The sequence below is a fragment of the Lepisma saccharinum genome, unplaced genomic scaffold (genome assembly GCF_977018435.1).
Source record: "Lepisma saccharinum unplaced genomic scaffold, izLepSacc3.1 HAP1_SCAFFOLD_173, whole genome shotgun sequence".
NCBI lineage: Eukaryota > Metazoa > Arthropoda > Insecta > Zygentoma > Lepismatidae > Lepisma > Lepisma saccharinum.
Window position 1 is genome coordinate 346,483 of NW_028142974.1, and position 24,869 is coordinate 371,351.

Genomic DNA, 24,869 nt, shown 5'->3' on the forward strand with positions numbered 1-24,869 from the left:
AATCCATATGGTGCTAACGTTACATGAAGGTCAAGGACATCTTCCAGCCGAAAAATATTTGTGTACAAAAGTAAGGTGGCACAGATATTTTTTTTCTTCATTTGTTCGATGAACATTGGATCGAGGTATCAGCAGCGGATGTTAGTAGCAAACTTTACTATTGGATTATTGCAAGTGAATCCTTGGATCAACCTCTACTTCGCAAATATAGCTAGCTCTCTTGTGCGGTACATTATGGCCATAAAGCGGGATATAAGGCATCGTTAGGATAGCGCATCCATTAGTGGAAGAATGGTTAGGTGAGTGTCGTGGGCGTCCCGGAGGGACACCTGCATCTTTCATTCGTTATGAAGGTTGATGAGGATCATATGAACAATCAGTTCGCCATTTATTGTTGTCGCTTTCAAAAGGAAAGTCTATTTTCCGAGAAGCCATTTGATGTTTCCTGGTCTAGTTTTAATGAGAACACGTGCTCCAGCAAACTCCGTCGTTCTCATACACCTAACCTAACCGAAGAGGAACCTAAATTAAGTCTAGCGTGGTCTTCTTTCTCTTCGCAGTTCTTAACATGTTCTTGGTGTTATTCAAAGTACGTAATCCCGATTCAGGATTTCCCAAGTCAGGAACTATGGCAATTCCTAGGTAAAGCAGTGCAATCTGAGGAACTGCTCTTTACTGGTTGGATATTCCAGTGAAATGTCTTTGCAAGTCAGGACGTCCTACTAATTGCCTCGGGTGACGATGAATTGACGTTTGAAATACTTGACAATAGGCACACCTGTGTAACTACTAACTAGTATATCGGAAATTTGATATTGCGATATATCGTCAAGAAAATATACTCACACACGATACGAAACGATATATTTTCCGTATCGTAATATCGTCTCCAAGATATATATGGCAAAATATCGTGAATATATAACGCCGATACGATATACTACATCACTAAATATCGTGACGATATATCGCCAAAATATCGTGAAGATATATTGATTATTGATTGATGATTGTTGATATCGTCTGGACGATATACTTTTTAATATCGCGATATATGGTTTGTACGTTATATAGCTCAATACTAATTCTAATTAACCTACAATATACTCAAAATTAGAGGAAAGAGAAATTTCCGTAAAGCATAGTACTTTCTCTACAAATGGATATACAGGGAGATCATTAAGTCCCGGTACCATTACAAAAGAACATAGCTTGAACAGTACCTTCTTCTTCAGTTGGAGGAATTCCAGACAACACGTCGTTGGTCCAAGGATGTTCGAGGTTTTCTGGATAGGCAATAACCTGGCAGGTAGTTAGGCCGTTTTGGAACTATTCCCTGGCCACCCTCGGATTTCTTCTGGGGGTATGTCAAAGATTTTGTTTACCGCACTCCTGTTCTAGATGTTGCTACTCTTCGAAGGAGAATAACTGCTAGTATCCTGTTACTGGTGATATGTTGGGACGTGTACGGGCAGAAGTAGATTACCGCACATTGCGGTGTATGGCATATAAACGTAGAGAGTTGTAGCTCATTTTTCAATCAACAGCATTGTTCTATTGCATGTAGTTTCCGAGCTATGTTTTTTGTAATCGTACAGGGACTTCATGAACACCCTGTACTGTATGAACGCAGTATTTCAGGGAAACGTGCAGTAACGATTAGAACCTCTCAGAAACCGATCCTTACCTCTCCTTCTTCCCTTCCGAGGCAGCGGAAACATTCCACGTCGAAATACAGTTCCTGAATTGGTAGCATTCCACGTGAAAATATCGGTTCCTGAATTGAGAACATTCCACGTGAAAATATCGGTTCCTGAATTGGGAACATTCGACGTGAAAATATCGGTTCCTGAATTGAGAACATTCCACGTGAAAATATCGGTTCCTGAATTTGGAACTTTCCTCATAGTTCCTGAGTTGGGGCATCACGGTGTAACTGTGTTGTACGGGTGATAGTAGTCGTTTCTCTTTTTAAGGCGTTAAAACATTTCAACTTTTAATGGATAAACAAATTAAATTTTATCAATATTGAAAAGCAAACAAATACCACGATTATCTTCGTACGTTTGCAATAATTTTCATCAACTACACATTCAAAGAACTTATCGAGGACAGTTCTCTATTACTATTCTTTAACGCAAACATCCGCATAACGTTATGCCTGGAGTACTATCACAACATAAAATTATTAACATTGAAATGGGAGGTAACGCTGGGTTTCGAAAGAGTATTAAAATTAAGGTTAGGTATTCAATCACCATCCTGATTACCTTCCTTTCACAAAAATATAGAAGCGGGTCTGTGTTTCCAAGGCAAAACTTTATTCCGAGTAAATGAGTATTTGCAAATGATTAAGTTAGTTGTTTGTATATTTTCGGGAGAAGACCAGGATTCGCTAGTCGTCCCGTCTCGAATTTAAAAAGAAAATTGTCCCGTCTAATTTTAGAGACAATATATGTGACGAAACGAGATATGTCTCGTAACCAACACTAGCACCTTGCCATTATACAAAATGAAGGTAATTCCAAGATGGCGGCTATCCTGATTGCATGGCCCAGATGGTTATCCTCCTCACCCTTTGGCGTGTGTCAGCCCGTTTATATATAGGGGTGGTTTCACCCTTTTGGTATATACCTAGTATATAAAGGGTGTCCCAGTTAAAAGTAGCCCGGCTCCGATCAAGAGTTACACGCCAAGGATATTGAAAAGATATGACCTTGAGTACACGTTACAATAAACAAATGTGTTCGAGCCAGGCGACGTTTAACTTGGACGCCCAGTATTATATGTTTCAAATTAAGGAAATATGAAATTTTTGCACCTAAATGCTTTTATTGCAGTGATAAGGAATACATTTTAACTGTGAAGTGAATAATAGAGAATTAGTACTAATGCTGCATTGAAGTGGTCCATTTTTTCTTCAGATGAAATATCTTTACGGATTCACCTAAAATACAATTAGAGAAATGTTGTTATAAAAAATTCAAATTGTATCATTTTAGTTAGTCATTAGAGAAACCGAATTAACCTTACAATTAGTGTACAATCCATTTGGCATCAATCTCAAATTATGTTTTTGCACGAATTCTATAAATTACTTCTTCCAAACTCAAAGCTGAGGTTTTCCGCTCAAATTTTATATAAATTATTGATATCATAGTTGGCAAATTTTGAAAATACGTTTCAAATAATTTAAGTTTTAATAAACCTTACGTGATTTCTTAAAATAAACTAGTTAGAAATTATGCATTAAAAAAAACGAATCTTCCATGTATTTTAACTTGTGATACACAATTTTTACATCAAATAGTCTATGCAGTATAACATAAGAACACTTACCTTGAATAAAGACCTGAAAAGATATTAAGTTTTCTTACTGTAAGTAAACTACCAACATTTGGTCTTATAATTTGAATTTTCTGCAACTTTTAGCCTATCCTGAAGATCGCAATGGATAGAAATAACATGAAATGGGTCGAACGCCACTCACATAGTAACATTCATTCTAAGGCACGAATCAAACCCGAAATTTTCGAAATGAAGGTCGCTAGTCAACAACAATGGGAAATTCTATCCACATACTGAAAGAAAAACCGAAATAAGAATCCACCTATTGGCTTACGAACATGTGCTCTCTAGAACCACAGAAAGGAATAGAAAAGCGCAAATATTCGGTGGAAATATCACATCATTGATTCCAACTAATTCTTACGCAATTGCGAGATAAATCTTGTAACATATAGTTCTTCTATAAGTCGTGGTAGAATCGCTCATTTTTGCTCGTCAATTTGAAACTCAATTTTGGATTAGAGTAGAAGTGTTTGATAACAACGTAAGATACAAAATTAAACATTATAGTTTGTTGAACCTAAAATTTCTGTTGAGGTAGGGCTGGACCTGCAGTGCAATGTCCGTTCACCAGGAAGGTGCACAATTAAGCATATCAAATATACGTACATTTTGAACTTCCTTGTAAAAATAATAATTTATCATATACAGAACGAAATTATGATCTTAAGAAATATGTAAAACTACGTATTTTCAAATAATAATTACCCGCAAATTGCTGTTCGACCGGCTGTAACATTTAATACTGAAATTAGTTAAGTCCACATAGCATATTTTATAATACAATTTAACACAAAATGAACAGCTTAGGAAATAAAGTAGAATTAATGAATTATCAGATCGACATAACTCGGATAGATATCAGTGTATTATGTCTAGTTATGTAAGCGCATTGCATGTTTTTATAATGTAAGTACATTTTGGTGCGTTACAGCAAGTAACACGAAATTGTTGCGTTGAAATGAAACGTTCATCGCCCAACAAAAGCCATGTTCATGATCTATTGTTACACAGGGTGTTTCACTGTTGGAGTTCATGAATTATTGTTTCAGATATAACAATAATTTTGATTTAATTGTATGACGGTGGGTGTCATAAGCGTTCCTCACAAGTTGATATATGTGGTTTAACCTGGTTGATAACATAGAAGTCTATTGGGTACTGTAATTGCCCATAGATGGCAGTAGGATACAGATCAGCCGACAGAGCTGATATTTGATTCAAAGGACTCTCAATAGATGTCCTCAGTGCACCCTGAATTTAAATTTGTCAAATTAATGTTTTGTTTATTAATTTAATTATGATTGAGATCTTAATACAAAGAGTGATATTGTTTACTAATAACATATCACCAAGTTGAAATGCAGACTTATTTTGTAGTGATTATTACGAACTTTCATAAAGAAGAAAGATCCATGAAGCCGGAATAAAGGTACCGTTCAACAGGAACTGATTACAAAGAACGGATCGTGGAATCCGTTGGCCTAGTAAAAAACGAAGGGGCTTGGACGAATGGAATCGGATGCAAGAACTGGTGATAGGAGGAACGGATCAAAGACTCCGTCCGAGAGGAGACATGTGGATGGTGGTTGAAACGCAACGGGCGGAAAAAGAATCATTGGAAATCGTGCTGAATGAAAACTATAAGTGAATCCATATGGTTGGACATGTTCCCAAAAGGTTGCGATTTACGAATCTCAACAAGTTTCGAAATAAAAGTTAGTGTGGAAAAGGATATTATAAGTTGAATTCTGTGGTGATATATCCGGCCGGAGGACTGGTGACGTGTAAGTACACATCTCTTTGAATACCTGCGCAGTAATCAGGTGAGTGTACCTCGAACACGAAATATTCAATAATTTATCTACTATATTCATATGCCAGCATTCGTGTGTTCGATAATGGCCATTATGCGCGAGTTGTGCTTCCGTTAGACTGGGCGGAAAAATTTGCGCGTCGCGTAGCCATCTTGGTTAAAATGTTGTAAAGGAACTCGAATGATGGCTAAAGGGTACTGAATGTGTAAATTTGAATCTGATTCATCTTTGAATTAATTTAGGCAACAATATTCCAGCATGTATGGATCATAGTCATTAGGTTATACATTTGCTTACTTAGAAAAACATTGGTGGAGAAAAGAGTATCGATTTTCGTATTTACCAGTATTTGCATGCAATGCAACTAGCTTGCTGAGAAAGGCCTTTTATGTTCTAAGTAGAATGTTAAACGGGGACTGTATTATGCTCCGTTAATCTAAAAATATACATGTGCAAGCATATATCCTTAAGGGCAAATTTTTGAGAAAAGGTACAAATTCATAAAATACTGAATTGTATTATAATTCCTTATATTATAAATTTACTTATTTTCGTGTTGCCTGCACAAAGGAAAGACATTATTGCTTATAATCTTGAGTATGGATTTGTCATTAGTATTCGTTGTAGCTTATCACTTCTTGTCTGATAGTTGTGAATTTGCAGGCACGCAATTGTAGTACGTGGCCTACTTCAAGGATAAACAGGGTCCGTTATAAAGTTGTAATTGACATTGCTATAAATGCTTGTTGTTAAATAAACATCTATTATCGACTCGTGATTTTGCGATTTAAACCTTATGATTTTCTTATAGTGTAAATTATGTACATATTTCTGTGTTTAATGCTGATATTCCTTTTCAGTCGGGGAGTGTGCGTTTCGCTCTGGTCCATACGGGTTGTTGTTTCCATGCTTGGGGGAAAGGTTTAGTGGGAAAGGATAGCAGAAACTATAGGTTAGGGCATATTCAGGTTGTATGATGGCAGCCTGGGGGCGTTGGGGGAATGTGGTATAGAAAAGGGGGGGCGATTCTGTTGAGGAGTAGATGTATATGAGGGAATTGACTGTTTGAAAAGGATGGGCATTGTTAACTTCGTTTCACTGTAGTCCAATTGACATCGCTACTAGTGCTACCGATTGCCGTTCTAGGGTTTTCTGTAAAATTTTGGTCCTATTGCAACAGATATCGAGAATCTGATTTTCAGTTCCTCAATGTCAGTTTCATAGAATTTGAATCTTATTTGAGTTTCAAATTCCCAGGGGCATTTCTTAAGATCTCGAAACCCAATTTGAACTTGCGCTTCATAAGATTATGAGACTTAGTGGCAGGGTGACTGCAGTGGTCGGATTTGCTCGCGCGTTAAACAAATTAATTTTGTTTCTAATTCTAATTAATTAAAAAAAATTAAAAAAATGAGTACGGAAAATGAGCCAGTGACTTTGGACACCTTACTTTCCTTTATTAAGGAAAGCAGACAGGCGTCCAAAGAGAGCACGGAGTTGCTCAAGCAGGAACTTAAGGAAAGCAGACAGGCGTCCAAAGAGAGCACGGAGTTGCTCAAGCAGGAACTTAATGAAAACAGTCAGGCGTCCAAAGAGAGCACGGAGTTGCTCAAGCAGGAACTTAAGGAGAGCAGTCAGAAGTTGAAGTCTGAATTGACTGAGCACTCCAGTAGGTTGGTAGGTGACCTCAGGGCTGACCTCAATGATACAAATAAATGTATCTTAAATATGCAGCAAAACCTGGTTAGGAATTGCGAGGGCCTCAAAGAACTTACGCTTACGTTATTACAAGATAGGGTTGAGTGCATCAATAGGGCAGAAGCGTTCGAGAAGAAGCATGAGTCGCCAAGTGAGTTTGATTCGAAATTACAGGGTGTACATATGTTATGCGAACAAGCGAATGATGTTGACACTTACCCTGTGGTCATTGATTGCACAAGTAATTCACTTTTGATTGAACATGACTGCCATACTGGTACTTCAATTTCAAGGTCAGTAAGAAATTCACAGGATACTAGCGAGTTCAGCGAACGTGACAGAAACGTAATGGTAGAACAAGAAAATCGCAAGGGTATCGTAGGGAAACATTTGATAAACGAGGAGTGGTTTCTTGGCGTATCAGGTAACAGAGACGAGTCTATCTCTGTCGGCCTCTGCACGAATGTTGCTCATAACCCAAAACCGATCTGGCAAGTTTCTTTACCGGGTGATTGTATAAGAAAATGTTGTTCACAGGGTTTCTCTTCGTTGGGTAAGAATGACCGCATCGTGCAGCTCGGTGCAAGGTGTCCTGTTAGTAGGGCGAGTCTTTGTCGCTTTCATATTGATGAACTAGCAGCTCATGTTGTACCTGTCTGGTTTGAAACTTCTGTTGGGGAAGATAGTGCAGACTTACCTCTGGTGTTCTTGATTAAAAATCATTCGGATTGTAGGTTGGTCAAACCAGTGGCTAATTGCCCTTCGAGAATAGCTATGCGGAATTCAAGAAGGAAAGCCAATAGTTACATTTCGAGAGGCCCAGTACATGTTCCCATATCCATAAGTAATATCACTTTGATTCGTGTCACTTCTTCAAAGAAATTAGTTGCTTGTAATCCAGTTAAGTCTAGAAGGTGCCATATAGTCAACATGAAATCACATAGTGTGTTTCAAGCTAAGCATAGCTTTGTAATTAGTCGAACATTTGGTGGAGTTAAAGTATATATCCATCCTAGCCATGTTAGGAAAAGGGAAGCAAAGCCATATCCTCGGATAAGTACCAGAACAAAAATCGGGGACGTAACTTTGAGGCTTTCTCTTCTTTTAGTAATGCCTCCTCATCTGTACAGATTGATACCCACATGGCATCGTACCCATGTCAGGAGAAAATGGCATGAGCGATCCTACGTTGTGTATGGTTGCTTGCAGGTGAAGCCCGGTGAGGTGATCTGAGTAATCATCCCACGTAGTCGGAAATAGCAGTTTATTTTGTACAAAGTGTACATACTATGCATTATTCATTTCAAGTAGACAAAATTGATAACTATTGTATTGTTAGGTAATAAGTAGGAAATATTGTTTTGAAGTACGATTTTAAATATTATTTTGATTTTAACAAACCACATTTCTTTGATGGTCCAACTAATAGCTCAGGATTAGATATCTTAAGGACAATTAAGTGCAGGAATTCTGTAGGAAGAAGCATATGATGAGTTATGGATTTTCACTATCACTTTGAAGTAGGTGACGTCTTATCAAACCATAGGTTCAATTTCTCTTCCGTGACATGGATAGTTTCATTTCAGAATTGTTGCTAAATGTGCATGCTGGTTCGTTCTGAAATTTTGTGCGAATCTCTTATTGTAAGAATCGTATTTAAAGCGTTCTGTAGGAACGTAGGAGAATATCAGGGCCACTAGTTGTCGTATTTGTTCATCCTTTTAAAGATGTCTCCACACATAGATATTGTGAGAACGATACTGTCGAGAGGATGTTTGCCGCCAAGTAATGGTTTGATCCTGACACAAGGTCGTCTTGGAGCTTCGATATAGGAATTAATTTCTCAATTGGAATTACACAGTTATGGCACTATGAGATAGTGGATATAACCAACATTTAGGAGGTACGAAAATGTTTTATTAAAATTTTGCACAGCAACGGAAATCATGAGTCCTACGGAAACCTCACGTTTGGTTTACTCTTGAATATTTTGGATTAGTCACGGTGTCGATAAGTAACAAAATGATAGTGGTACATTAGGTGAGAGAATGTACTCGTCGTGTACTTACGGGCCGACGTCCTCATTAGTTTACTGTGTCTTCTATCATATAGTGTCTTCTTCTTGCACATGTCGGCTGAGGTTGCTGAGTTTGTCCAAACAAAGTATCTTATGCGCGAGCGAAATCATTCCTAGCTATTTGACAGACCGAACTTTCGAATTTCAGGAGAAAGATTAAATAATCAGTCAAACGAAAACTGCAAATTGTGGTTATGTTCCCGCGACAAATGGTTGTTTTGGGTCAAAAGGGTGCAGGAGTTGAATTTGGACGGGGTGAACGAGTTGTTGCCGGTACTTATCGGTTCCTGTGACCAACCAAATGCCAGGGCAGGGGTTAAGGATGTTCACGAAAGTCTTTGAAATTTGGCAGGATAAATCTTTTGTAGGTCAAGTGATATCATACCTGCGGCGGGCATGATAGCCAAGTTGGTGTGGTTTCGCGGCGGACTGCAGTTTTGGATTTAATTCTGTTGTTTTTCCTCAGCCTTACAAATTTAGTTAGTTGGATCATTTTGGCTCCTAGTTTGCCTCTGTTCAGACTTGCTGTACTGACTTGATCAGGGAAGTGATTTAATGAGCCAAACATCAGGGATTCTGTGGTCGTAAAGTCCAAGTAGAATCTTGCTTGCGGCGGTTTTGGAGCCAAGTGGGCAAGGTTTTGCGGCGGGACAGCGCGCAGCTGGGGGGTCATTGACTCATTTATTACATGATTTTACATGCAACCATGTATTGACCGGAGCGACATGGACATTCACTTTCTGAGGAAATCATTCAGTAATCACGCTGTAAATACCAATACATTGTTAATAGTGTAAATAATTCTTTGGGACTTATGTGTATCAAGAGAGTATATGTCTTATGCTATATTTATGTATGTTGGAGTGTAACGTTTAGATGTAAATTGTTTAGAAGATGGAATTGTTTGTACGGGGTTCGGCCTTTGGTTGGGCGCCAGTTATGACGGTGGGTGTCATAAGCGTTCCTCACAAGTTGATATATGTGGTTTAACCTGGTTGATAACATAGAAGTCTATTGGGTACTGTAATTGCCCATAGATGGCAGTAGGATACAGATCAGCCGACAGAGCTGATATTTGATTCAAAGGACTCTCAATAGATGTCCTCAGTGCACCCTGAATTTAAATTTGTCAAATTAATGTTTTGTTTATTAATTTAATTATGATTGAGATCTTAATACAAAGAGTGATATTGTTTACTAATAACATATCACCAAGTTGAAATGCAGACTTATTTTGTAGTGATTATTACGAACTTTCATAAAGAAGAAAGATCCATGAAGCCGGAATAAAGGTACCGTTGAACAGGAACTGATTACAAACGAAGGGGCTTGGACGAATGGAATCGGATGCAAGAACTGGTGATAGGAGGAACGAATCAAAGACTCGGTCCGAGAGGAGACATGTGGATGGTGGTTGAAACGCAACGGGCGGAAAAAGAATCATTGGAAATCGCGCTGAATGAAAACTATAAGTGAATCCATATGGTTGGACATGTTCCCAAAAGGTTGCGATTTACGAATCTCAACAAGTTTCGAAATAAAAGTTAGTGTGGAAAAGAATATTATAAGTTGAATTCTGTGGTGATATATCCGGCCGGAGGACTGGTGACGTGTAAGTACACATCTCTTTGAATACCTGCGCAGTAATCAGGTGAGTGTACCTCGAACACGAAATATTCAATAATTTATCTACTATATTCATATGCCAGCATTCGTGTGTTCGATAATGGCCATTATGCGCGAGTTGTGCTTCCGTTAGACTGGGCGGAAAAATTTGCGCGTCGCGTAGCCATCTTGGTTAAAATGTTGTAAAGGAACTCGAATGATGGCTAAAGGGTACTGAATGTGTAAATTTGAATCTGATTCATCTTTGAATTAATTTAGGCAACAATATTCCAGCATGTATGGATCATAGTCATTAGGTTATACATTTGCTTACTTAGAAAAACATTGGTGGAGAAAAGAGTATCGATTTTCGTATTTACCAGTATTTGCATGCAATGCAACTAGCTTGCTGAGAAAGGCCTTTTATGTTCTAAGTAGAATGTTAAACGGGGACTGTATTATGCTCCGTTAATCTAAAAATATACATGTGCAAGCATATATCCTTAAGGGCAAATTTTTGAGAAAAGGTACAAATTCATAAAATACTGAATTGTATTATAATTCCTTATATTATAAATTTACTTATTTTCGTGTTGCCTGCACAAAGGAAAGACATTATTGCTTATAATCTTGAGTATGGATTTGTCATTATTATTCGTTGTAGCTTATCACTTCTTGTCTGATAGTTGTGAATTTGCAGGCACGCAATTGTAGTACGTGGCCTACTTCAAGGATAAACAGGGTCCGTTATAAAGTTGTAATTGACATTGCTATAAATGCTTGTTGTTAAATAAACATCTATTATCGACTCGTGATTTTGCGATTTAAACCTTATGATTTTCTTATAGTGTAAATTATGTACATATTTCTGTGTTTAATGCTGATATTCCTTTTCAGTCGGGGAGTGTGCGTTTCGCTCTGGTCCATACGGGTTGTTGTTTCCATGCTTGGGGGAAAGGTTTAGTGGGAAAGGATAGCAGAAACTATAGGTTAGGGCATATTCAGGTTGTATGATGGCAGCCTGGGGGCGTTGGGGGAATGTGGTAAAGAAAAGGGGGGGGGCGATTCTGTTGAGGAGTAGATGTATATGAGGGAATTGACTGTTTGAAAAGGATGGGCATTGTTAACTTCGTTTCACTGTATTCCAATTGACATCGCTACTAGTGCTACCGATTGCCGTTCTAGGGTTTTCTGTAAAATTTTGGTCCTATTGCAACAGATATCGAGAATCTGATTTTCAGTTCCTCAATGTCAGTTTCATAGAATTTGAATCTTATTTGAGTTTCAAATTCCCAGGGGCATTTCTTAAGATCTCGAAACCCAATTTGAACTTGCGCTTCATAAGATTATGAGACTTAGTGGCAGGGTGACTGCAGTGGTCGGATTTGCTCGCGCGTTAAACAAATTAATTTTGTTTCTAATTCTAATTAATTAAAAAAAATTTAAAAAAATGAGTACGGAAAATGAGCCAGTGACTTTGGACACCTTACTTTCCTTTATTAAGGAAAGCAGACAGGCGTCCAAAGAGAGCACGGAGTTGCTCAAGCAGGAACTTAAGGAAAGCAGACAGGCGTCCAAAGAGAGCACGGAGTTGCTCAAGCAGGAACTTAATGAAAACAGTCAGGCGTCCAAAGAGAGCACGGAGTTGCTCAAGCAGGAACTTAAGGAGAGCAGTCAGAAGTTGAAGTCTGAATTGACTGAGCACTCCAGTAGGTTGGTAGGTGACCTCAGGGCTGACCTCAATGATACAAATAAATGTATCTTAAATATGCAGCAAAACCTGGTTAGGAATTGCGAGGGCCTCAAAGAACTTACGCTTATGTTATTACAAGATAGGGTTGAGTGCATCAATAGGGCAGAAGCGTTCGAGAAGAAGCATGAGTCGCCAAGTGAGTTTGATTCGAAATTACAGGGTGTACATATGTTATGCGAACAAGCGAATGATGTTGACACTTACCCTGTGGTCATTGATTGCACAAGTAATTCACTTTTGATTGAACATGACTGCCATACTGGTACTTCAATTTCAAGGTCAGTAAGAAATTCACAGGATACTAGCGAGTTCAGCGAACGTGACAGAAACGTAATGGTAGAACAAGAAAATCGCAAGGGTATCGTAGGGAAACATTTGATAAACGAGGAGTGGTTTCTTGGCGTATCAGGTAACAGAGACGAGTCTATCTCTGTCGGCCTCTGCACGAATGTTGCTCATAACCCAAAACCGATCTGGCAAGTTTCTTTACCGGGTGATTGTATAAGAAAATGTTGTTCACAGGGTTTCTCTTCGTTGGGTAAGAATGACCGCATCGTGCAGCTCGGTGCAAGGTGTCCTGTTAGTAGGGCGAGTCTTTGTCGCTTTCATATTGATGAACTAGCAGCTCATGTTGTACCTGTCTGGTTTGAAACTTCTGTTGGGGAAGATAGTGCAGACTTACCTCTGGTGTTCTTGATTAAAAATCATTCGGATTGTAGGTTGGTCAAACCAGTGGCTAATTGCCCTTCGAGAATAGCTATGCGGAATTCAAGAAGGAAAGCCAATAGTTACATTTCGAGAGGCCCAGTACATGTTCCCATATCCATAAGTAATATCACTTTGATTCGTGTCACTTCTTCAAAGAAATTAGTTGCTTGTAATCCAGTTAAGTCTAGAAGGTGCCATATAGTCAACATGAAATCACATAGTGTGTTTCAAGCTAAGCATAGCTTTGTAATTAGTCGAACATTTGGTGGAGTTAAAGTATATATCCATCCTAGCCATGTTAGGAAAAGGGAAGCAAAGCCATATCCTCGGATAAGTACCAGAACAAAAATCGGGGACGTAACTTTGAGGCTTTCTCTTCTTTTAGTAATGCCTCCTCATCTGTACAGATTGATACCCACATGGCATCGTACCCATGTCAGGAGAAAATGGCATGAGCGATCCTACGTTGTGTATGGTTGCTTGCAGGTGAAGCCCAGTGAGGTGATCTGAGTAATCATCCCACGTAGTCGGAAATAGCAGTTTATTTTGTACAAAGTGTACATACTATGCATTATTCATTTCAAGTAGACAAAATTGATAACTATTGTATTGTTAGGTAATAAGTAGGAAATATTGTTTTGAAGTACGATTTTAAATATTATTTTGATTTTAACAAACCTCATTTCTTTGATGGTCCAACTAATAGCTCAGGATTAGATATCTTAAGGACAATTAAGTGCAGGAATTCTGTAGGAAGAAGCATATGATGAGTTATGGATTTTCACTATCACTTTGAAGTAGGTGACGTCTTATCAAACCATAGGTTCAATTTCTCTTCCGTGACATGGATAGTTTCATTTCAGAATGTAGATGTATGTGAGGGAATTGACTGTTTGAAAAGGATGGGCATTGTTAACTTCGTTTCACTGTAGTCCAATTGACATCGCTACTAGTGCTACCGATTGCCGTTCTAGGGTTTTCTGTAAAATTTTGGTCCTATTGCAACAGATATCGAGAATCTGATTTTCAGTTCCTCAATGTCAGTTTCATAGAATTTGAATCTTATTTGAGTTTCAAATTCCCAGGGGCATTTCTTAAGATCTCGAAACCCAATTTGAACTTGCGCTTCATAATTGATTCATTGGTTGATTTAGTTTGTTTTACTTCGCTTTTTTGCCACTGTTAGCTAATTACGAAGTGACGATATGATGAATTCACACTCACAAACACCCACGCCCAAGCCGGGATTCGAACCCGGGACTGCCTGCGCCGAGATATAATAATATATGTTATGGAAATGTGTTTGAAACAGGCATGATCATTCGCATGGAACTTTTTAAAGTGGGGTCAAAACCAAATCAAGTTTAGGAGCTGAAGTGTTTATACATGCTTTGAACCAATGAGTATATAAATCACGACCTCCTTGGCCAAGTTACGGGTTCGAATCCCGGCCTGGGCATTAGTTTTGTCTGTTAGCATCCCTTCATCACTCGTACGCATTGTCGTGATTAACCAAATGTTGCATAAAAGCGACCTTAATTTTTTTTAAAAAAATGAAGAAGCAGATATTGCATTTAAGTGCATTCGGTAAATATTTTTAAGGCATCACCTGGAATAACTTTGACAAAAAAAATCAGTGAGTGTTTTAGAATGAGAAGAGAGAATGTGGCAACTCAGTAGTGTTTTGGCGGTGATGCTATAATTCGTAGATTTTCCATTGATATTTCATAGCATCTACATATTGAGTGTGGTAATGCATTTCAAGATGGGGTACTTTAAACACCAAACGGGTGTAGCTTATCTGCTACTGTTGTTCTTATCTTATCACTATTCTCTTTCATCTCGCTGCTTGGTTTTTGGACTCTTTGTCCGGAAACTTGGCAAACACTCCGTTCGGTTCTTTCCCGTCCCTTTCATTGTTGTCCAAATCTACAAGACAGTACTCTTGCCACTTTTCCTGCCAGGTGTCAGCTCGAGAGTCAACCTTCGCGCTCTGTGGCTCAGGCGCACAGCAAGGAAGCAGAAGGCAGACGACAACCAAACATCACAACGATTTCCACCTATGGAGTTTATTCGTGAATAAACAAAAAATAATGCATCAGACAGTTTCATTATAGATGGCGGGGAAATAACTTTCGGTTTAGGTAATTTTGCAATGTAAACAAGTGAAATACAGATCGTTGCCGATATTGTTTTCTTATAAAAGATCTTATACAAAATGGATGACTTGAAATTTTTGAGTGATATAGAGAAACAAAGTTACCTAGAAAAGATTGGCAATTTCCCGGATCGTTTGGATGAAGATTTGCGGAAAAATAGTAGTCTTTTCCAAGACAACATTGATCTTGTACCAACAGTTTCGTGTTAAGACTTTTGCAGGTTGAAATAAAGCTTACATAAGTTATAAACATTGAAATACTTCAATTATACAACAGTAAAATGTATATTTGTGTAGTCAAACACAGACCCTTTAATTTTATTACATGGCTTAGAGAGAGCGTCGTCAGAAATTTTTGTAGGGGGTAAAGGTCAGTAATAAATATAGAATGGTAGATATAATAATAATTACAACTGTTATAAATGTTATATTATAAATAATTACTAAACTAATGAAATTAACAAGCCGTATTCTAAATTTATTATCATTTACTTATTAATAATATTCGAGTGCATATACAGTACAACAATTCCAGTACTGAAATGCACAGTTATTGTTATTTTATTATTAACATTTTCAAGTGTCTTTCAAGAAAAAAACTTTAGAAGTTAGTAAAAATTGTATTATAACGTTTATATTGATTACTTTAAATTATAAGATTATATTTTTTGGAAGTATGGATGATTCTAAATAGTTAATTTCAATCTTAAATGTAGTAAACACTTATGCGTTTAACAATTATGATTTTCGAAACACTTAAACTTTCTTCATTTGGATTAATCCGCTGATGTAGTGTCGACTATAGACTGATTTTTCCGTATCTGATCTATCTGAAAACTATGCATAGATACCCGAAAGAAATATTTGTTCCCAACCTCGTGTTGTAGCCAAAAGCCACAAAATGATTGCCGCCTTTTCTTAAGACACTGCATTCACACCTTTGAACTCCATGTTATTCAATTGAAAACCGGAAGAAAAGTTTCCGCCCGCGTCAAGGAAGCACAGAAATGTTAACATCCGGTGGATAGCCCACATTTACTACTCATATCAAAATTTCGTTATTTATAACTTTCCAGTTTTTCTACATAGAGTGTTATCCATAAAATGTCCAAGTAGCAGTGAGTTCTACATCATCCATCAACTGCAAAGTGAAAGTTGTAATATGGCTGGCAGGCATAGGACTACAGCGAGTTGAAGACATAAGCGTATGCAGGGGGGACTAAGGGGGGTGGCAATGCCCTCCTAATCATCGATGTTCGCATGGACGGACAAAAAGGGTATTTTTCCAAGGGACATATTACCCCGATAATAATGTTGCCCCCTCAAAACAAAACACAACTTGAATTTGAAATTATCACATTAATGTAAATTATTACGATTGAAATCAAATTATACGTGTGAAATTTACACTTTTAGTTGACATTCGATTTGAAAGGGAGAGATGGGGCCAACCTTAGACGGAAGCCAATTCTAGAGGGCAAACATTCAGGTAAAAGAAAGCAAGACTAGTAGAATCTAAGAGTAGCCGAACAATAGGATACTCAAGATGGCATTATTTTTCAGGTATTTTTTCAATTATTTCTTCCTTACGCCCAATAGCACCTGTAGGGTTCACAAAGGGGCAATTGTCACCCTCGATATCAAATTTTATTTTAAAATAATACATTTCGTAATATTTTCTTGCTCGCAATATCTGCTTATCTTAGTCTTGTTAAGTTCAGAGCCGTAGCTAGGATACGGCTGAGTAAGCTCTGCGCGCCGAATGATCTAAATTTTTAAAAATTGTAAAATAGAATGCCAAGGCTTTTGCCCCCTTCCTAATAAGAAGGCCTGCTTACGTCTATGGTTGAAGGGTTCTCTCCTATCAGCAGATTGTCAAGGTCTTTCACCGCTGGCATCTGGCTGTCAGCCACCTGAGCTATATATACTGTACGGGTGCAGCAGAGGCGGGTGGCGAAAGTCTGAACTAACAGATAATGAGTCAAACACAACGGCATATACATGCCTTACCCAGGATCCAAAACATTGAAAACGAGAATACTCTAAATAAAAGTGGTTATATTATCACAGATAAAGACATATATATATATTCGAAATTTATCATTATTTTAAAATTATTCTAAAATAATTCAAACAAAAAAAAATAGTTCCTCGCTTTGAGGTTTTAAGAAAAGTGTGTAAGACTGCCGTTCAGAAATATTGCTGCGATTATTGAATCCACTCAGTAACGTCTTTTATATCTATTGATGTGGTGTTTATGTCGAAAATGCAAAAGAAACTCAAGATAAATAAAACCATCTATAACCGATTTATCTCGTTGCTACGTACAGAATATCTGTGGTAAATTGCCAGAGTGTTCATTGAAAAAATACTCGTTTTGGTAGCCTTCAGTAACCTCTTATATGCTAGGAATGAGTATAATAGTAAGGTATTTTCCAGAATCTAGTCTCTATATAGATGTACATCATACTTTGATTTCCTGCCCGCTAGTAAAAGAAGAGCCACTTCTCAATTTCGAAGCACTGAGGCTTCGCAGGTGGAAGGTTTCCTCGGAATCCATTGCTTCAGGGCAATGATTCCAGTGAAGTTTGGCTTGAGAGCTGTTGAACGTATTATTCTGAAGCTTTTTGCGATGGGATGATCCCAGCGGGAGGTCCGTGAAGCGGTTTTCATGCCTTTTAATGAAGATTTGCTTATATATCTTGATCTATGGTATTATCAACTCAAAGATTTGAGACAATTTGTCAAGAATTTTAAAGACGTAAATAGTGTAACGTAACATTTAAGAATAACCTTTCAGAATGTCAAAGCGATGTTATACTTACATCCGTCTTTGGTTTAGTTCCAGCTGCACCTATTGCAGTGATAAAAAGCATCATCATCAGAAGAGCAGAGACCAATTGAAGTTTCGCCATGATGTCTGTCGAATGTATGACGCGTTTTCAAACGTGAAGTCTGTATTTATAGGTATACTACTCCTACACGAATGACCTAGAAATTTCCTGTGTTGAAAGTCATATCCAACGGAAGCTTTCACCGTAGATGACTACCGGGAACAAATGCACATTTAGCTTATATAAACGGCTATTACGTAACTTAAGAATTATATAATTTCGATGCCCACACATCCGAAATATTTGCCATATGATTTTCACAAATTAATATTAAATTTGCAGACCAGCAAAATATCAAATACGTTCATATAAGCCAGTGGGAGCCAATCCTACCGCCCTCACTCCAACCTGCCTAGGTGGAATATCATCCAACCAGATACAGGTTGACGTGTGGTCAGCACGACGAACACCCTTTCGTTGTAGGTTGTTGTCACGGTACTCATTCACAGCTCCCCAATCTCCTCACATTCGTGTGTGGCTATCGATCCCATACACAGGCCGAAATCTCAGGAGAAAAGTTGTTACGCTTCCTCCAGGAGACTTGAACTTGCGCTCGTCCTGTAGCCCGATCCCAAATCCTGACGCCTTGGACCGCGAGGTGGAGTATTCGTATCAATAATAAATATAATAACTGTAGATAATCCACTACTTCATTTTTAGTGATTATTTGAAACCAATTTTGTGCTTCTTACAAAAAATGGTCACCTTTCCTAATACGTATATGTTACTAACCGTTTACTGTGCATTCCTTGCATTAACAAGTTGGGACATTGATACACATTAGGAGAAGGTATGACATGTAACTCCATAGTGGCAAACATATTTAATGTTATTTAACTTTATATCAAATGTGGAAATCTTTAAGAGTAGTCTTGGAAATTTCCTAGGCGGGGGGAAATGGAGGTTTCACTCTACAACACTCGGTTCATAAATTTTTCGGGACGTATGATCTGGTGATTTCCTAGTCTGTGTAGTTTTGAGTTTTTATTGTAAGTCACCTTCATGCACACATGGGCTAATCGGGACTAGGCCTACGGTTCAAAGTGGGAATCTGAACCAATCTATGCCTCCTCACCTGCTATCGAATCGGGATAGCTTGATTACAAGGCGATGACATTTTCATTTCTCCACAGGGTATGCCACCGAGTGTGAAGACACCATTTCCTACAATTTTCCATCTGTTTCAATAAAAACGTTAGGATTTGTTCTCTATTCCAGGAATATGTGGAGGAAGACCGCACATAGCGACTGAGAAGGGAGGTAAAATGGGTAGAGCGAAACAGTACACGCGGCTGTGAAGGCTAGTTATTACCTACATTTGCTTCCCCCACTACGTAATCCCGTTCCCTCTTACGTATTCACTGGTGGAGCCGTCTTGCGTCACTACTTGCGCAGAGACTTGTTTTCGTTCCCAAGCTCCACAGATACCAGGGACAGAGTATTATTTTTTGTTCGTGAATAGCTATAACCTGTGCTTTTTCCGAAGATACATACGTTGAGGTCATCTAGAATGAAGAATAGCAACCAATTCTGCTTTAGGCTTATTCGTGTGGGGATACACTTCCATCATTCCATTCAATTTGAGGTTTAAGTCAACTTTATTCGCAGCTAGACTAATCGAGACTGTACCTACAGTTTATAACGTCTTTCTGGATTCCAGATAGGCCAGGAATAATTGTATTTGTAATAATTGTATTTTTAACATATTGTATTCACTTACATGGAAGCTCAAATAAATTTTGTGAATACATAAACGTCGGAACCGTAATTCAGGGAAAACTGTCAACCTGGTTTTTATTTGAAAGCACCAGGGCATAAAGCGCATACCCCTGAATGTATGCGGGAGGAGGCGGGCTTGTCAGGGTTTTCCCCTTTATATACCTACAGTTTACAGTGGGATCCAAACCACCGTGTGTCTCCACTCTCGACAGCCCTTGATTTCAAGGTGACAACGTTACCTCTGCCCCATCGGGAAGGCTTCATTCAATATATTTGGATATTACTATAATAGCATAGCAACACACCTACTCGCACCAGTCGCTCTGAAGGTTGCTAAAGGACATAGGAATAATCCGTGATAGTCATCAGCGTAGGTGGTTCCATTTCATCTAAACAAAGGAAAGAGCTATTTGTTAAATGATTCGAAATGTCCACTTCTCAGAAAGCCATTACATTTTCCTGCTCTACTTTCCTATAAAAACGCACTTCGCTTGACCTCAAGTTCTTCATCAACCGATTCGTTCACAGCTGCAAACATTCTGAGCACGATGAGGTTCTGCGTGAAGTTCGTTCTGCTGGCAGCTTCTCTCGTCTTCCTCTTAAGCCGAGACATGGTTGAGGTCCAGGTGAGTAGAAAATTGCATTGTACAACTCTCGATGCATTTTGATTGATATAGAGCAGCGTCTCTCATTGTACCCTTTAGTCGTAACTAAACGTCTAATGTACCCCCTACCGTAGGTTCTTTTTGAATGGGTTTGAGGATTTTTTTGGCTGCCTCATTGGTGTGCTTTATTGATATGTTGGATGCGTGTATCTGCAATAGAATAAAACGGCTTTCAACCCGTATGTGTGAAAGATTGTGAACATATACACATTAGAATCCTATGTTTATTTTACGGCTACAATCTTTATAATAGTCACAAAAATAAAACAAAATGTGAAACACATGTATGCCAAGAAGTATATATATCTATGGGCCTCCCGATGGCGCAGTGGTAGCGTCGTCGCCTTGTAATTAAGGGGTCCTAGGTTCAATACCCGGCTAAGACATATAGAGGTTCGGATCTCACTCTCAACTGTAGGTCCAGTCCCGATTAGCCTTACTGTGCATAAAGTGGACTTAAAACACCAAATCAATCAACACCAACTAAGAAGTATATAAAAAACTAATTTTCATATATTTTTCCAAATTTACTGAAAAAGTGTAAAGTACAAAATTACGTTTGTAAACAAACAGTAAAGCATAATTTTGGAGTTTTTATTGTAAATGCTCATCCTCAGAGTTTCTAGTGACAAGGGTGCGTCTGCATAGACTGACACAGTTTCTTGATGATATCGGCTTGTTCACTGGAAACCTTCAAACGGAGATTCGGTCCAAATTAATCTATTATAGATTTCGAAGGAGTATTTTATTTCAAATCACATGAATCAAAGATAAGAGAGTCAGTGACAAAATCATCTATATTTTCCTGTTAGTGTTCAAACTATGAAGTCTGCTCCACACACCTGCAGTTTGAAAACACTTATATAGAGCAAAGATCACCAGACATGCAATATCTTTGGAATGATTGCTGTTTGCATCCATTGTTAATAGGTTTCTTTATAGTGAAGCGTATTCCCGAAGTTTTTGATTAATTCTAATCACTATGAACTCAAGACGTGTTGAGGGTAGCAACTTAAGGTATTCTCCACTGCAATTATCAACTCAAAAAGATTTTATACACTCCTCTGTGTATCTGTTGTAGTCGTAGCAACGCCGAGAGTGTGTCTATTCAGAAAAATATTTAGGTGCAATACAGTACAATGCTGATTGATAGATGGAATTGATTTTTTTTTACATCGCTTTTCTGCAACTTTTGGATCAGTAGACAATCAAATATACACTAAACTCAGTCAGAGACTTCTGGAAAACCTTGTATGCTCATATAGGATTCACTTGAATGCACGCTGATGTATTTTTAACAACTCGTACGAAGCTCTTGATAGTGAACGAAAATGCATTTGAGTTCTTTTCGTCTACGTGAGCCATCGTTTAAAAATATTTTAGCCACTTGTAGACATGTAAGTAGACAATTGTCAATTTTACCTTCAAACCTGTTCAGAAAGAAGTAACATTTATTTGAACTGTCAAACCGTACGAGTTGTGATATATAATTGTTACCAAAAGAGTAAGAATCTGTTCACTGAAACAAAATGGAAATCTATCACAAAGTCTAGGCGTATGAGGTTTGTGCTGTATTAATTCACTGAAAGTAAATGCCCGTTGTACAGGGTGTCCAAATTGTCACGCAAGAGATTTTGAACGCACGTAACGTTTGTACAAAGAGAGATAGTAACATGAAATTTTCACTGTATGTTAACTCTATGTGGATTTTTTCTAAAAAAATATTAAACAAGAATAGTATGCCCTACATGAATGTTCGGTATGCGGAAAAAGTTACTAAGGTGTAAGAAAGATTTTATTCGAAGTTAAAGTAATAACAAACGTGAATCATAAGCAGCTGTGCAAAATGTCGATCTGTATCAATGGTCTGTGTGAGTATTCATCGAGTTAATAGCTAGTGTAATTTTCTGTCTCTATCGCTCTTTCTACAGAAGTTAAGTATGTTCAAAGACTCGGTTGCGATATTATTTGAACACCCTGTAGAAACTACACATAACGGTTTCAATTTTTAAAATGTACAACTTCAAGTAATTAAAGCTTCAACACTTTGAATGGAGTTTGTATATTTAAGACTTTAGAGTCCAGACATTTCCTAGACAGATAAATAGATATCGTGTTTCATAACTGAATTGAATGAAATTCTAATAGCTCAGTAGCATGGAGAAGAACTCAAATACTCTTACTAAATGTTACACTATCAATGTTAGTTTGTATCTTCCATTAGTACATTATTAATGTTAGTTTCTATTCGTGATGCTGATCACATCACCCCCTATACGCCTTCATGGCGTGGTGCTAAGCACAGGGGAGTAATTTACTTTTTTTTTACTTTTTTTTTCTATATTGTATTACTACTGTAGTTATTCTTGTTCTGAACTAACGTTACTTATTTTTCTATATTTGCAGGGCGCGCCTCAGTCTAAACCTACGGCAATAAGTGAGTTCAATAGCAAATTTTCAACGGCAATTTCTATCGTCGATTTAGGAAAAAACTCAACGCCTCTCAGGCAAGAATGTATTTCAGTATCTATTGTGTCACCTTTGTATTGCTGCTGACTGTACACTTATATGTATTCATATATTCAATATTTAATATCGGTGTCTGGATAATGCATTAATGTCCTATCATATGAGTTCACTGAATCGCTTCTGTCTGAGCTGGATGCGCACAAATGGTCTTACTCCAGTCATGTAAAAAGCAATGTTCATGAAGTTCCTAATCGGATTTACTCCCGTTTCACCGAATCTCATTTCGCCGATTCCCGTTTCACCGAATAACCAGAGACAAATATCTCACCTGAGGAAAATTTTCGTCAAGAACGGAAATTTCCGGGAATACCGGATATGGATCGGATATTTTTGAAGCATTCCACAGAATAACGGTGTATGGCACTTTTGGGAATGTGCTGAGTTACCAGTGCAATCATGCTTTGGCCCTGCGGCTATAGGCTCTAAGCTGGCAAGTCATATGGTAGGATGTTGCCTAAAAATTGGTACTATGTTTCCCTAAGCTTTTATGATTTTTTTCTTCTGTAGGGCAGTAACATACAACAGGTTGTATCCGTTGTTCTCGCAATTCATTGAAATGTGCCATAGAGCTTTATTCGGTTCAATGCTTCAATTATATAATTAATTGTTTTATTTCTGTAAACATTTTCAGATCAAATCAGTTAAATATTGGCATTTGGTATCGCCAAGTAAAAACTGGCACTTTCAGGTAAACATCCTATCAAAAATGGTTTGCTGAAATCCATCAGTTACCATACCGTTGGCTCTTTTTATTTCGAATTCCAACGGGACACGACAAAAAGATTAGAAAGTTCCAAATTTCGAATTTAAAAACTTATCATTAAAGATAATTTTAAAGGAAATATACCCCGGAAGTATCCTCTCATAAACAGCCACTTGGATTCACTAGATCACTAATTCAGCGGTCTCTGGGAGCTATGATTCGAATTGAAGAGTGGAAGACAGGGGATTTCCTCCTTCTACATTTTCATCACCGGCTCTACATTAATAATTTCCTTCCCAACTAGGGAAAGAAAATTTCCCCCTCTATTTGTGTATTCTATTATCATTTGAGATGGCATGACCATCATTCACTGCTGGCGTCATAAATTCGAGATTAATATTTACGATTTGCAAAAAAAAATACAGGCATGGCATTTTAAATCTCTAACGGATTACGTAATGACTTATCTTAGGCAAGGAACATTATTTGCATGATATATCATCAATCTGTGACAACACTGAAGAACAGTTATTTTTTTCTGATAAAATACCGGCGTTTTTTAACATGAATATTTTGGATTTTTCAAACAAACTTTTTGGATTCTTTCCAACTTCGGCTGACCTATTTCAGTTGTAGTTTCAGATGTGGGTTTTCAGATTCGAACTTGCCAAATTAAGCAAAAGGAAAAAATCGGAAGAAGCCCATCGAAAGAAACTTGGTAAACAACAGACCCCCTCCCCAAATCCATTTTACAAATAAATTTCAACTCTACTTCCAGGGACGATATTCCTATGACAAAATTTTCTGAAATGCTGCATCATTCATACAACAAAATCTGTTGCTCCAATTGGATGCCAAACCTGGGGAAATGGAAGGGGAGAAGAACAGCTTACTCTCTCTTTGTAGTCAAGGCTTAGCATCAAGAGCCCGTAGTGCATGTGCAAAAGAGGGACAACTACCAAAGCACGAACCCTTGTTGCCGCCACTGACCTATGGTCCCTCTGCATTTTCTTCAATTGGAAGAATATCTGGGAGGGAGAGGGGCATAAAGGCGTTCAAGTGTGGTGCTGATGTTATCTTCACCACTATAGCCGACATCGGGAGTGAAGGAAGCCCTAACTCTAACACTCGTGTGCATTCATGTTAGATTGCAATGTGCAGAGAAGTGTTTGATATAAAAATATATAAATTTAAT

The 24,869-nt window shown here is 38.0% G+C and overlaps 2 long non-coding RNA genes across 3 annotated transcripts in view; one reads left to right on the forward strand and one right to left on the reverse strand.

The window, feature by feature from the left end:
- Positions 1 to 2,812: 2,812 nt before the first annotated feature.
- LOC145982444 (uncharacterized) lies at positions 2,813 to 18,094 on the reverse strand. Its single transcript, XR_014441049.1, has 4 exons — positions 17,990 to 18,094; positions 4,057 to 4,078; positions 3,340 to 3,352; positions 2,813 to 2,947 (listed from the first exon to the last, which is right to left on the reverse strand). It is a non-coding gene; the product is annotated as an uncharacterized LOC145982444 (long non-coding RNA).
- Positions 18,095 to 20,262: 2,168 nt separating this feature from the next.
- LOC145982447 (uncharacterized) overlaps positions 20,263 to 24,869 on the forward strand; it is a 109,582-nt gene continuing 104,975 nt past the window's right edge. For both annotated transcript variants that reach the window (XR_014441050.1, XR_014441051.1), the window contains exons 1-2: positions 20,263 to 20,403; positions 22,849 to 22,879. This is a non-coding gene — a long non-coding RNA (uncharacterized LOC145982447). The remainder of the gene's footprint in view (positions 20,404 to 22,848; positions 22,880 to 24,869) is intronic.